General features: G+C 42.9%; 1 protein-coding gene across 1 annotated transcript in view; it reads left to right on the top strand.

The window, feature by feature from the left end:
* Positions 1-14,552, top strand: part of ATP1B1 (ATPase Na+/K+ transporting subunit beta 1) — a 408,664-nt gene that overhangs the window by 366,294 nt on the left and 27,818 nt on the right. The gene's annotated exons all lie outside the window — the stretch shown is intronic.

Genomic DNA, 14,552 nt, shown 5'->3' on the forward strand with positions numbered 1-14,552 from the left:
TAATCTCTTTCGCAGATGTTTCGAAATGTGGTGTCTGGTAGTCATTGTTTTTCTCATCGTCCAGTGCATAAGACTAGGCAGTTGGGATAATGTGCATTTGACTTGCGGGTGATTTCAATAGATTAAAAAAAGCCTCTTGAGTTGCCCTTTCATCTCCACCTTATGGTCAAACCAGACAATGCTGCCCTCTTTCAGAAACACATTTTTAGTTGAAATGAAATACTTTATTCAACCAAAAGCAAAATATTTTTTCAAAGCAGTGGGATCAGGAGGTGGGGGGAGACATTAAAGTATTTTTGGATTTCTTCTTTCTATGAAACTTTAGGAGATAAAAAATCATACTGTATGATTTTTAACTAACACAATTGCTTGAATAGGTATGGCATGATTGGTCATCATTATACCTAGGTTTGTTTTAAAATATTTAAATTGAAAAGTTTTATTAGAATTTTTTTATCCATCCTGACATTCATCTGCATTTAGACTTTCAGGAAGATTCATCTATGTTTAAGAAAAGTAAGTTCATTCTTCTGTGTTGGAACAATAAAGGACTCAGCACTCCGATTCAATGTGAATCACGCAAAGCCATTTATTACAGAAACATGTCTCCTTATATACGCAACTATTCTCTAATCACGAATCCACACTCCAAGCATGGATTCGTAAATGAACATCATGGGCAGTCCACACGCTGGAGCCCCACCAATGATAGGTCCGACAACTCATGCCATGCTGAGGCCCTGTTAATGAAGAAACGCCCCTCTTTCTCACAGCAGATTCTGTTCTCAGCTTCTCGAAGTGGCCTTGAGATTCCTTTGGGCCTGACTAATTCAACAACATATCTCCTTCTAACGAAACCCCTCCACAGTTCTGTACATTTGAAAATGAGAAACATGAGAAAAAAAAAAACAACTTAATGAGATTTTCTCACTTAATCTAAAGATTTAAGAATTTAAGTATCATAAGAATTGCTGCTTGAGCCCCGTGGCATAAAACCTGAAATAAGTAGAACGGAGTTTGTTATCGAGAACATTGCCTCAGATGTACTTGATAGCTGTGATTTAACTCATTGTTTTCAAACACAGGATTGAGTTTGTCATTACCTTTCAATGCAGTGAATAAGAACAGGCCAGTTCTACAGAATACAGACACAGTTTTTATTGTGACGTGGTACATCTAAGAAGGAGTTTCATAATTAAATGTTTTTCCATGTGGAATGGGCTAACTGCCTGCAAAAGCTGAGACTCACTGGTTTAGAGGATGAGGAGGCCCACAGTCTCTTGAGTCAGGACACTGAAGAACAGTATTCACAAAATCTACCAACATATCCTTTACCCAGGATACTCTTGGCTAGTAACTTCTCAGAGAGGCCTAAGTAGGTCTTGAAGTACCAGCTTCTCTTGTGACCAGGGAATGGCTCCTCTTGTGCCTGGGCAATGCCAGGTGTGCATCCTCTGTGTGCCTGCATGTGGACTCACAGTTTGTTTTCCTGCTGCTGTAAAAAAGGATTTATAATAACCAAGCACCTTTCCGCTGCAGCAGGACCACTTTCACTGTGTGAATTTCATCTTCGTGTCATGTTAAAATAGTCAGGCCGGTGTAGCTTTCTGCTACTGAATTCTTTGTGGCTTTCAGTCATGCAGTTACATTACCACAAAGAACTAATAGCAACCCGATTGAGTCCTGTGAAGTGCTTATCGTGCTGCTTCTCAGTGCAAAAGGAAAACGTTTTCTTTGCTCTGATGGCTGACTTACACACTGCACTTCATATGGTTTAGACTGCTTAGAAACTGTCCTGCCTACACAGGCCCACACGCAAACCTGTATGCAGGTGGTACCTCTTAGTAGGTTTAACTTTTCTTCAAAATCCTTCATAAAACATGGATGTGGCTGTGCAAAAGCCTCTTTTAACTAACAGTTGAAATATTGGCTGTATTGGGTGGAAGTTTGGCTCGTGCTCATGTTCTCCAGTGATACTGCTGACAAGAGAGTGGCTATGAGGGAAAAATCATGAGAAATGTTGGGGGACAGGAAATATCAAGACCTTCAAAATCAGACCATAACAGGTTTGTGTCTGCCTCTTGCTGTATCTGTTCATCTACATGATCATTCTCCTGCTCATATAAGAAGAGCTTGGTATGTCAGGGCATGTGACTATGCTGGGGAAAAATAACAAAACTAAGAGGCTTTTATCCAACATGGTGATATTATGGCTTCTGTGGAAATTCTCAACACTGGTTGCAACTTCGTGTGTCTTGGTAGACACAGGACAGAATAAAAATGGAATGAAACCTATGCCTAAACATCTCCTTGTTCCCAAAGAATAGTTTGATTTCTCTGTGTCCCCAAAGAGAGGAGGGGCTCACTCACTGCCACATTCAAGGCCTCCCAAGCAGTGAGGGACATACTAAATACTCAAAAAAATGGAGCCTGTTCTACTTTGGACACAGGTAATTCCAGTACTGAACCAGTGCAGTGTTCTTCTTCATCAATGGCAAGCTCTGTGCCAACAGGCTAGAGTCCAGGGCTGGCTAGAAGCAAATGCCACTGGTAATAATGTTGACACAGCTAGAGCCAAAAAGCAGAAAGGCTGGTGCATGACTTTCTGCTTCAGTCATTGGCTCTGCTGGTTTTGACCCATTTTCTGAGAAAGGTGTCTCTACAGGGACTACTTCTGTAAATGGAACCCGAGGATCCTGGTGCCACAGACCCACAGGATAAATACTGACCCACACAGGGCAGCCAGAAGTTAGGCTTTGTTTTCCAAGTGCTTCATCCTTGTGATCTTTCTGGTACACAGTCTTGTCTTTGTGGGTAACACGCCATACAAAGAAACAGACTTCAGGCAAGTTTCTGAAGTAGAGCCCTTTCTACTACACAGCATGGGACATAGAGACTAAAGTGAGAATACTTGTTTGTCGCTCTTCCTCAGTTTCTTTGCTGCTCTTCAGCATCATTTGGGATTTGGATTGATGGTCATGGTTATAGGTTTCTTCTTTGGATCACTTCCCTTTGGCTGGAATTTTCCTCTGAACCCTGAAGGCTCGTTGTTGTATTTCTGTCATAGCAAATCTAGCAATCCTAAATACTTCTGCCTTAGGAAACACAAGTGTTCTCTGTCCAGCTATACAAAGGGCTGTGTCATTCTCACTCCATTTCCCTTTTTGGAAACAGCAGGCTTAGCCCTTTATTTTTATTTTGTTCCTGCTTATAGGCTTAGAATTGGTTTGAACTTGAATTTATACAGATACCTTCTTGTCCTCAGAAGTCCTTCTGTTTCAACATGATATATTTCCTCTTGCAAAGACTCTTAGGGTCTGGGTCTGCACTCACATTTCTGCACATTAATTTTTATGGCAACACTGGACTATACCTGTGCTTTCATTCTCTGGAACTCTTGCATATTCCTTTGGGAAGAAAGACTCAGTGAGCAGTGTGGTGCATATATGAATTGTACATTTGTAAAGTCTTGTCCTTTGATTAATTTTGGCCAGGCCTTTATGGGACTTAGCATAGCACTAACAGAAAGGCAAACACTGTCAAACATTAACCACCTGATTGAAGATATGTCACTGCTACAGCTTTTCACATGAAAGGTTGTCCACGCTTCCTAGTATGAGTAAAATGTTTTGGAACTATTGATCTAAGCTAAAACTTAAATGAAAAAAAATTAAACATAAGTCTGAGGCAGACATCTACCACAGATAATTCCAGTTCAAATTCATAACATTTGGCAATATCATAAATTGTAGAAACCAGACTCTTATAATGGGAACTGTCGCACACTCTTAAGAGCTGACTGTATCAATCCCACCTACAAGTACCCACACACACTTCCGCACAGTACTTGCATAAAGCCTAATTGTGCAAAAAAAAACAGTAGAGTTTGGTCAAAGTAAAAGGCTTCTCCTCCTACTCATGTTTCAGGGGATTCCTTTCTAGATTAAAGGATTTTGTCTCTCTTTTTTATCTATTTTCCAGGTGACAAGTTCCATTTAGCAGAAGGTCCTGAAGCCACTTGTATGACTTCTATGAGTCCTATTGCATGAAGAAAAGGGTCTATGGATGAGGGTGCCATGCTGTATGTAGTATAACCTAAGGTCAGCCTCATTCCAGAGTTCAGACTTCCAGTTTGTTGTTGAGCAGGTACCTGCATGTAGTTTTCTACCTATAATCACATGCCTATTATGCCTATTTAAAGTGCTATTGTATGAGTAAAAATACTGGAGATTAAGAGGTGCTTATCTAGTAAGATATTGCTAGCTTGAGATAGGTAGAATGACGGTCACTGGGGATCTCACATGCTGAGAAGGTGTGGGTGGATTTTTTCATAATCCTCTGATGAACAGATACACTGAGTAAAAAATAAAGAACCCGCAGTCACAGATTTACTGTCTTGAAAGTGAGCATGTGTGGCAAAAGAAGACTTGAAACTTACTGGTTGTTTTGGTAATGGAAAGTTAGAACTAATGACTGGTTTTCTCACAAGATCCACCTACTTCTTGCTCTCTTCGTATCATTAGTATAAACATATTACATCAAGATGATCTAAAAAAGACAAAGAAAATCATCTGGTAAAGACACATTATTAAAGGATTGAAAATGAAGAAGTCAGAAGAAGTAGGGAAGGCCCAAACATTGCATAGCATATGTGCATTACTTTACAGTCTGTAATTAGTCACAATGTGACCGTGTACACAGGCCACAGGGAAAGACTAACCAGAAAGCATTAATGAGGGTCTTAATTATTTTGCCCAGCTGTGGCTGGGAATTTGCTGGAATGGCCTGCAGCTGAAGCAAACTGGGTCTCTAGGAGAAAAGAAACTGCAGGGGAAACAGCTTTGTTAGAAGTAGTTGTGATAGCTTAACAGGTTTGATTTTCACCTGCTTGACACACAGTGTGCTGAAAGTCAGAGCAGTGTCTTCTGCTGGTCTGGGTTTTGCTCTCTTTCTTCCTCCAAGGGAGTTCAAGAACAGATAATCTGCAAATTGTGGTGAAGCTTCAGTTTGCCTGTGATCCCGCGGTGTCCAGAGTGTGATGCTGAGTCTCATTGTCCCTGAGAGAAGTGAAACCTCTGGCTGGATATGTAGAGAGGAGTTGTTAAAAAAAAAAAAACACAAACCACTCTTTCTTTTTCTCTCATGCTCAGGCTGGATACCCACAACTGCACAGGAAGGTTACTGCTTCAGTCTAAGCCTGACAGGCATGAGCATGGAATGACCAGTGCAACTTTTCTGTGGCACTTGTAAGATTTTGGCCCAGCCTAGCAGTGGCACCTGGCTGTGGCATGTTGCTTTGACTCGAAGTCGAAGGAAATGCAAGGATGCTTGTTGGGGAGGTATCTCCTGGGAAGTGTGTGCAAAGCTCAGCTGATTCAAATCAGTTGAGTGCCTTCCCCTGTGATAGGTTTGTCTTACCATGGAAACTCACTCACCAGTGTGAATGTGAGCTGGGTCCATGTGGTTCGCTGTGCCTCAACTTCTTGTGGCTTTCAATAATACAGATTGCTTATCAGGAAGTAATAACAGCAACCATAAAAGAGCTATTTGAAATTAAGTCCTTTCTCATGCGCATGAGTTATTTGCATATCACCCCTGCTCTGTAAGGGTAAAACGATATGACTCAATTAATTGTACAAAAATATTCTTACACAGAAATCCACACTCTTAGTCTAAAGTTGTATGAGTTTAACAAGATATTTTCTGGGGAAATCTTTTGTGGAGACCAATAGGTTTATGGGATATAGAACTTTTTTTATCCCTTGATGATTGCTTTCAGCTCAACCTATCTCAGAAACCAAGCCACTTGTAGACAAACTTTCTGCTGATGTGAATAAATGCGTTCACCCCAACGGAAGGCTGGCTTGTTAGAAAAACTTTGGTTCAGAAATCTTGAAGGTCCATTTATGAATAAAAAGATGCCTTTCTTCTCCAGTCTTCTAGAGAACAAAAGTCTGCATCCCGCTAGCTTCTGTCATAGCTGGGCGGTGGTTTATTTCCTTAGATCTGTTGAGAAACTCTAATTTGAAAACTAGTTATTTTGACAAATAACCTACAGAAACCACTCAAGAAGAAACACTAGATGTTAAAGGATCTTGTCCTCTGCATGAAAGGTATATGGGTTCCTGTTTGAAGAAAAAAAAAAAAAAATCTGTTTACAATGAACTTCCAGATTCTAGATTTACATGGCAATGTCAATTGCCTCAAGTCTCAGAGGATGTACTGTTCTTCAGAGCTGTATCAGGATTTACTATATACACAGAGCAGTAATTCGCCCAGGACTTCTTTCACCAGCATAATGCCAGATGCTCCATTAATACGTTTTACTGCTACACCACGAGCAGATATGCAGAAGACTTAAGCATGTAGGTGAATGTAGGGGAAGAACTGCTCTTCTCTTCACCTCCAGCCTTTGCTCTGATTCAAATGTGGACTGAAAATACTATTTCTCATATGTTCCCATGGTAATACACTTATTGATATGCCTTCAGATATTTTTTATCTGATTATTTATATTTTGGTGTGTGAGACTAGTAGACTTGCTAATGTTCTTTCTGATGTGTTTGTTGTGTGCAGAACCAAGGTAACAGTTCTGAAATGTACTATCTGCCCTTTAATCTCCATCCTATGTGTCAAGCAAGTAATAACACCTTCCAGGGTGGAATGAGAGTTTTAGCCAAGCCAAAACAGCACTTGATTAATTGTGGGGATTTTCTGTGCATTTTTTATTGTTGTTAGACTTGAGGGAAGCCTTAAAGGTTTCTAGATGTTGGATCTGAAGGTTCAATTCAAAGACTTTTTTTGGCTGAAGTGAATTAAGGCATTCAGAAATTCAACATCCATCATAAATATATTCCCAGCTCTGCCTTTGGCACAGGATTCTTGTCTGGTCTCCTCTGCAGTGCATTTCCAGTGTGTCGCTGCTTAAGTCTGGGTGGGCAATTGACAGATAACAGATGCTCTCTATTAACCCCTGCCCCATTCTCCCCATCCCCTAGAAGAAACTTAATTGAAAGGAAAAGTCACTTAAAGAGAGTTACTCCATTTTTAACCAAAATGAGGACGTAGCTGTAATCCCGAATGAGTTCGAAGTAGGTGAATATCTGGTGCCCTGAGTTTTTGTGCAAGGATGGAGCATTGCAACAGATGTATAAGCATCGCTGTGGAAACCACCATGCACGCAGATTCTTTTTAGCCAGTCTCCTCAAAACACAGGAGCAATGCAGCTCCTAAATATGTGTGGTTTCATGGTGGGTTCTTTTGTTTCATTGTTGTTTGGAAATTGTGGCAACAAGTACCGTGTGAAGTGCTTCAAGGAAGAGGATGAGATAGTTTTCTGGATCTTTGTGGTTAGCTGCCCCAGAGGATGAAAGGGAATTATGGCAGAAGGCATACATGTAGTTGCCATGAGAAGCAGTGGTGATTGGCATCCTCAGCTAGTCAAAGGTAAAACATAGCTTGTTTGCAGTGAACCAGAAAAATGCTATGGAGATGAGCTGTAAAGGCCATTCTTACTTGTGTTCCTTTTCCTAAATACTCTGTTCAGTGCTTTTGGGGAGATGGTCTCACTCTGAAAACACGGAATGCTATTGTGCATCCTGTTAGTACCCCTATTAATAAAATACCAGGTAGAATTTCTTCTTCTCCCTTGCCAGTTAAGCATAATGCTTAGATTCAGACTTGTCTGCATACACAATGTAAGCTGCTCATATCAGTAGCATCCAGAGCTCCTATGCTGTGTCAAACTTGACAAGAAAAAGAAACCTGTCTATTTTCTTGGTCTGCTGTTGCTGGCTTTTCTACCTCTTTTTTATAACTCTGGCCTGGATGGGCTTGCTAGCCTTGTCCCCGCTGAGCCTTCTCGAGGCTGATCAGTCACATCTCTCTCAGTCTCTCATAATATGATAGATGCTCCAGTCGCTAAATCATCCATCTTTGTGGCCCTCTGCTAGACTCCCTCCAGTAAGTCCAAATCTTGCTTGTACTGGGGAGCCCAACACTGGACACAGTACTGCAGATGTGGCCTCACCAGGGCTGAGTAAAGAGGAAGGATCACCTCCTTTGACCTGTTGGCAATGTTCTTCCTAATGCAGCCCATGGTGCTGTTGGCCTTTTTTGCCCTGTGGGTGCATTGCTAGCTCATGGTCAGCTTGGTGTCCACCAGGATCCCAAGGTCCTCTGTAGAGCTGCTTTCCAGCTGGTGAGCTCCCAGCCTGTCTGCGGTTATTTCTACCCAGATGCAGGACTCTGCACTTTCCCTTATTGAACTTCATGAGATTCCTCTCACCCTAATTCTTCAGCCTGTCCAGGTCCACCTGAATGACAGTGCAGTTCTTGAGTCTATCATCAGCCACTCCTCCCAGTTTTGTGTTGCCTAAGCATTTGCTGAGGCTGTTGTCTGCCCCAGTGTTGAGGCCACTAATGAAGAGGCAACAACCATTGGGACACACAGCTAGGGACTTGTCTCTAACTGGCCTTTGACTACTGATCACTGCCCTCTGGGACCAGCTGTTCAGGCAGTTTTAAATCAATGTCACTGTGCACTCATACTTTTTCAGCTTGTCTATAAGAATGTTGTAGGAGATCAAGCCAGAAACCTTGCAGTCAAGGTACGCAACATCCACTGCTCTCCCTGCTGCATGGAGCAGGTCTAGTCACAGCCTTGGTTACACAGTCACTGCTGAAGCCTGTGCTATTGCCAGTGGATGTGCTGCAGTGACAGTGTGAAACACCAAAAAATGCTCATGGAAATAAATAACTTAAACTTCTGGGGTGCACAGTTGTCCTCACTTAAAATGTATTCTTTGTCCTCACCAGAAAATGCTGGATGTTGTCCAGCCTTGGCGTGCCTTGCTGGAGGCATTGCCTTGATGTCTGTGCCTGGGCCTGTGTCTCAATGGACAGAGGTCCAAGACAGCCACTTGGATCTGCAGTCTGCTCCAAAACAACCTCCTGTCCTCAGTGTTACGTGTCAGTGAGAAGCACAGTTTGATGCACATTCCTCTGAGTAGATTCAGTTATGAGCTTTTCATAAAAAGATTTTTCCTTAATACATTTTGAATTAAAATCTTTTCTTGAGGAAAATATTTTGATGAGTGCCTGAACATCGAAAATATCAATTTACATCAAACACCAAAAAGGCCCACAAAAGCAACTGGCACTTGTTGATATGTAGTTGGAAACCTCTAGTTTGGGGTTTGTAATTTTCCTAACAAGAGCTGAACTTTTTTCTGAGCTGCTCCCTGCCACCTCCCTCCCACACACCTTCTCCCCAGAAACCCCCCCCCCCCAACATTCAAGTCTTTTTCCCTCTCTTTTCATCCAGGAGCGGACCAAGAAAGGTCATTATCATGTTTTCTCTGCTGTAAGTTTGCTGTGTGACCTCATTATAAGGAAATCTGGGGAGCAATCACCTGCCTGGTCTGGTTTTTCTGAAAGATTTCCAGTTCTTGGGGTACACGGGCTAATGCAATTATATTGTAGTTCCTGCAGTGAGTTTTCTCCCTTCATTTTTCCATCCAACTGCTGATTAGCTCCCTGATCCTGATGAGAGCATGCCTACCCAGCCAAGGGTGTGACAAAGCTAAGCAACAATTGGTGCGTTGCCCTGATCTCCAGCTTTGACAGCTACATTCTCCTAAAGGGTGATCTGCCTTTGGCCATTGCTGCAACAGCAAGCAGCATGAAGGCTAGTGCAATCCTTCCAACAAAACATCTGCCAACAACACTTGTTTTTGCTGCTCAAGTGGCTGTCTTGCTCAACTGAGGAGGAGCAGGACCTTGTCACTGTGCTCTCAGGAGCCAGCACTGCAATGTGCTGTGTCAGTTCACCCTGGCCTGTTCCTGAACGATTAGTGCCTAAGAGCTGGAGATCCCTCTCCACGGCACCAAGCTTCCTGCACTGTCAGTCTGGGAAAGAGTGTGGAAACAGATGCAGTGACTATGCCTTCTGTTTTTCACTTCTCACACAGCTGGGTGAAGATAAGCTTTACATTCCATGTTAGTGAACTGGAGGAAATATGTTCTACCTCCAGTATGGGTGTTAGCACTGTCCAGGCATGACCCCAGCTTCTCCCCAAAAAGCCGAATAACCTGCAGCTTTTTCTTTAAAGGCCAATGCCTGAGCATGTCGCAGGTCGGGAAAATAAGAACATGGGTTTTAAACCTTCTTTTGCAAAAGGTCGCTGTGTCAGCATAGGGGAAACTGCAAACAGCAGGGTTAAGTAGAAATGTCTGCTGTTTTTTCATCTTCAGATACAAGAAGAGCCCTTAAAATTTAGTATCTCTGTTCTCCCTTGTAGTCTGCTCCCTGATTTCTCTCACACCATAAAGAGATATTGTCTCTAACTGGAACACAACTCCATTCGCACACTGGACCACCACCAGCACTTAATGGAAAACCAACCAGGCACTGCTGTTCAAGCACATGTCCTCACCACCCCTGTCCCTTTCCATCACTGTAGCTCCCCCGACTTATGGCAGTCTTATGGGAAATCAGACCACAAAGTCGACTCATTCTTGCCTGCTGAGTTCCCTGTCTCCTGTGCCAATATCAGTGACAGGGACATTGCAGAGGTGGGAATAATCTGCCAGCAGTGGGGTGGGTAGGGGTGAATTTGAGGCCAGTTTCTTATGGCACAAAATGCCCAAGGAGCAACATCATTTTGTTACATATGAATCCTGTTGATATAACAAACTATATATCAAAGAGAAGGCTGGGATTTCTCTTGCTTTCATCTCTAGCTCTGGCTGCCACTGTACCTTTTCCCTTTTGAACCACCCACTTGCCTTAAAGCAAGGATTTTTGTCAGCCACCCCAAAAACACCTGGAAGGAGAGGATTCTTTTTGCCACTGCTCTGCCAATTTGGGCACTTCAGTACACGTTACTTCTTCACAGATATTGGTGTACACAGAAGTATAAAAGATGCAAACTCTTCATAAGGGTTTCTGAAGTATTCTAGTCTTATTCTACCCAAAGCAGGTAGATTTAGGCAAACAAATATGTGCTGCTTTCTGCATCTTTGTCCATGTGTTTATACACATGAAATGAGAATTCATTGTGAGAAACACATTTTCCTGTTCATTTTCTCTTGCTGTTTCTACTTGTACAAATCATAGCATGTTGAAGAAAAACAGGATATTCTACAGGTTGGTGTTATAGCTTGTCAGTGGGATGACATGGGCTTTGTATCCTTGTACCAAGGTTCTGAAATACTCGGTGAAGCGAGAGCATCTTTTGGTGGTCTCCCAGCGTTCCCATCTGCCATACTCAAACAGGAATATGAAGAGACTTGTGCTAGGGACTTGGAACACTGAAACAGTGGTAATGTGGAAGAGACAGAGCTAGCAATGCTGGAGCGGTCTCTCTGAGATCATTCTGCAAGTGAACAGGATGTGAGAGGGGTTTTATGTAATCCTTGGGGCCAGGCTCACCAAGTGACAAATAATAAGTCTGTGGTCAGTTTGTGGTCTCTCTGCTGTTCATGCATGCTGGGGAAGGACTGAAACTTAGAAATGTCCGTTCTTATTTAGGAGCGAAGGTGGGGAGAAAAGTTAGTGCAGTGTCTGAATTTGTCAGAAATTTTCACCCTACTAGGGGTTGGTTACTTTCTTTGAGAAGGAGAACAATAAGTTTTCAACTGTCATATTTAAAAAAAAAAAAAAAATTAAAAATCCTGTGAAAAGGCAAGCAGTCTTTTCCTGCTGTCATGTTATACCCTGGCCAGCAACTGAGCCCCCTCAGCCATATACTGGCTCCCCCCTGGTGGGTTGGGGAGAGAATTGGAAGAGTAAAAGTGAGAAAACTCATGGGTTGAGATAAAGGCAGTTTAATAGGTAAAGCAAAAGCTGTACATATAAGCTACTATGAAGAAAATTAACCCAGCCAAAACCAGCACATTCTCCACCCCATGCTAAGGTCACACACTATCCAAAACATCCTCATTAACCACCACCCCCCTTCCTATTCTTTGATACACACACACAAATATAATTCCCTTAGATTGTTGACCACCCCCTGCGAAATGTCCATGAACACTCATAAAATGTTCACTGAGTTCATTTAGTCCGTGGCTTTGGGCTCTGTCTGGTGGTCACTCAGAACAGAAATGTGACATGTTGCCTGGAGGTACTGGCAACTAAAGCCAGCTCAGGTTGGGTCACTGCTGTATTTCCTTGGCTTCTTGTGAGGCTTGTCCTCCATTGATTTGGGTGCTTTCTGCTGTAGTAACTCCTACAACACGCAACTCAAATCACAGGTTAGACAATATTAAAGGTTTATCCATTACAATCTCCACCGCTGGTCTCTTTGAAACAGACCATGGGATTTAACACTGTGATAAACCCCTTCCAATTAACTTGTTCCAACTTGGACTTATCCATGGACTGCAGTCCCTTAGGGGAGTACCTTCTCCAAGTGGAGCCTTATCTGTGAGCCACAGTATCTTCAGGGGTTTACCTGTTGAGGCATAGACTTATCTACCATCACAGTCACTGCTCCAACATGGACTTATCCTTGGGCCACAATCCCTTCAGAAGTATACCTGCTGTGGCATGGACAAAACCACGGCCACAGATGCTTTGAGATGTACCTGCTCTGGCACAGACTTACGCACAGTCATAGATGCTTCAGGGTGTCCTGCTCCCATGTGGATTCACCCACAGGTCACAGTCCCTTTGACACAAGTTCACAGTGGAGTCCCAGCCTGTCCAGTACAGCAGCAAAGAAACGGCAGCGATGCCTTGGCCACCTGCCAGCCCAGGTGCATCGCTGTTGTTGTTATCAAACTGTTCTCAGGAACAGTAGAGTAAGATGATAAGCAGTACCGCAAGCAGCAAAAGCAACCACTAATGAGCACTAGACTAAAATACAGTAAGGCTAGCAAGCACAGAAGCCTACCAATTAGTACCTAAACAGCTTTAACAGCCATAAATTCCATCTGGTACATTCCAACCAAATCTGTCACAATCATATGGTGAGCACACCAGTAAGAGGAGGGCTGACCAGTGAGAGAATGGAAGAAATGTTCTTAGTTGGTAGTTGCGCAAGATATTGGGATGAAACTGCAACAGTAGAAAGCTGGGGTTGCTTTATCCTCCCTCCTGCAGAAGATTTGTGATGGCTTTGAGAGTAAATAGACCAAGAAGCAGGGGCAAGGCTGGTTACAGAACCCTATGGACTCCAGTATGTGAGTCCGGTCTCTTTTAGCCCTGATGGAGGATACAGAGCTTCTGAGCTATTTGATTGGAAACCACAACAAAGGACATGAGATATTTTTCTTTCTGGCTGGAGACCTCACCTGCCTGGAGAAAAAGAAAAGAAACATAATAAGCAGAGCTCAAAAAGAACATGTCCTGAATACATCTGACACCGATAGGCTGTTGGTAACCTAGGACATGCCTTTGTTGATATCTCCAAAATATAGACTTGGCCTGCAGTTTGTGAAAACAGGGAAGGAAGGCGAGTCTTCTCTGTGTGCTCACTTTGTCTGTAATGTGCTTAGTAAGCACCAAGCAGAGTTGCAGCTTTGTGAATGGTCTTAACGTAAAATGAGATCACTGGTGGAGAAGCTGTATGTTTGCATGTAGGTTTGCATGTGCAGGTGCTCAAGGCTTGTTTAGCCGCTGCAGAGATAAGATTTAGCTGAGCACGACTTGCGTGCATCAGTCGATGTGCACCATGGAAACTCAGTTACCAGGATAGCTACAAATACCAACTAAAGTCGGTGTGGCTTTCTGCTTGCTGGCCTTTTGATAAAGCAGCTAGGTTAGCACAAAGAATTAGCAGTAATTTTGTTAACCTCTGAACTGTTTATTCCTCTCGCTCTTGTCTCCAAGTTCATTCGTGGTGTTCGTTAGCTCTGTAGAGTTCAAACTCTGTTGTGACCAAACAGCCACATGACAAGAGATCGAGGGAATGGGGCTGTGTCTGTGAACACAGAAGGTGCAGTTTTGTGGCATTGTGTCAGCAGAATCAGTGTCTGCATCCTGCACATCTCATTCTGCAGAAACCGCCCAAGGCAGTGGGTTTTCATGCATTTATCGGCCACACCAGGAAAGGGCGAGAGGCAACAAGGTCATGGTAGAGAAGCCACACAAGGGAGGGAGTGTGGTGATATGGCATTTCCTTTTCTGTATAAAGCTAGATAACTATTCTATATGTTAATCTGCAGAGACTGAAAAGTCTGATTTTTTTTGTTACTGAAGTTTAGGTGAGGTTTTGGCTGTGGCTCTTTCAGTAGCTGGTTCAGAAGTGAAATGAGGCTCACAAAGCTTGAGATGTGGTCAGTCATGGGTAGAAGCAGTGAATGAGCAACAAGATCAGAATAATGTTCTGGCTTCATGGAAGCCACGGAGTTCCCTGTTCTCTACCCTCTTCTCCTCCTCACACTTGTAATGCTGTCAAAGTCAGCCTTAGGCAGGTGTTCTTTTGGCCTGGGGATCTGGGCAATTGCCCTATCCTGCAACAAAGCTAATAAATCTGGCTGAGATGCATTGATACCCTCCAATGGTACCCTGGCTTCTGTGTTTTATCTTCTCTGTAACACACTGA

This window comes from Patagioenas fasciata, chromosome 1, assembly GCF_037038585.1.
Source record: "Patagioenas fasciata isolate bPatFas1 chromosome 1, bPatFas1.hap1, whole genome shotgun sequence".
In the NCBI taxonomy this organism is placed as follows: Eukaryota; Metazoa; Chordata; class Aves; order Columbiformes; family Columbidae; genus Patagioenas; species Patagioenas fasciata.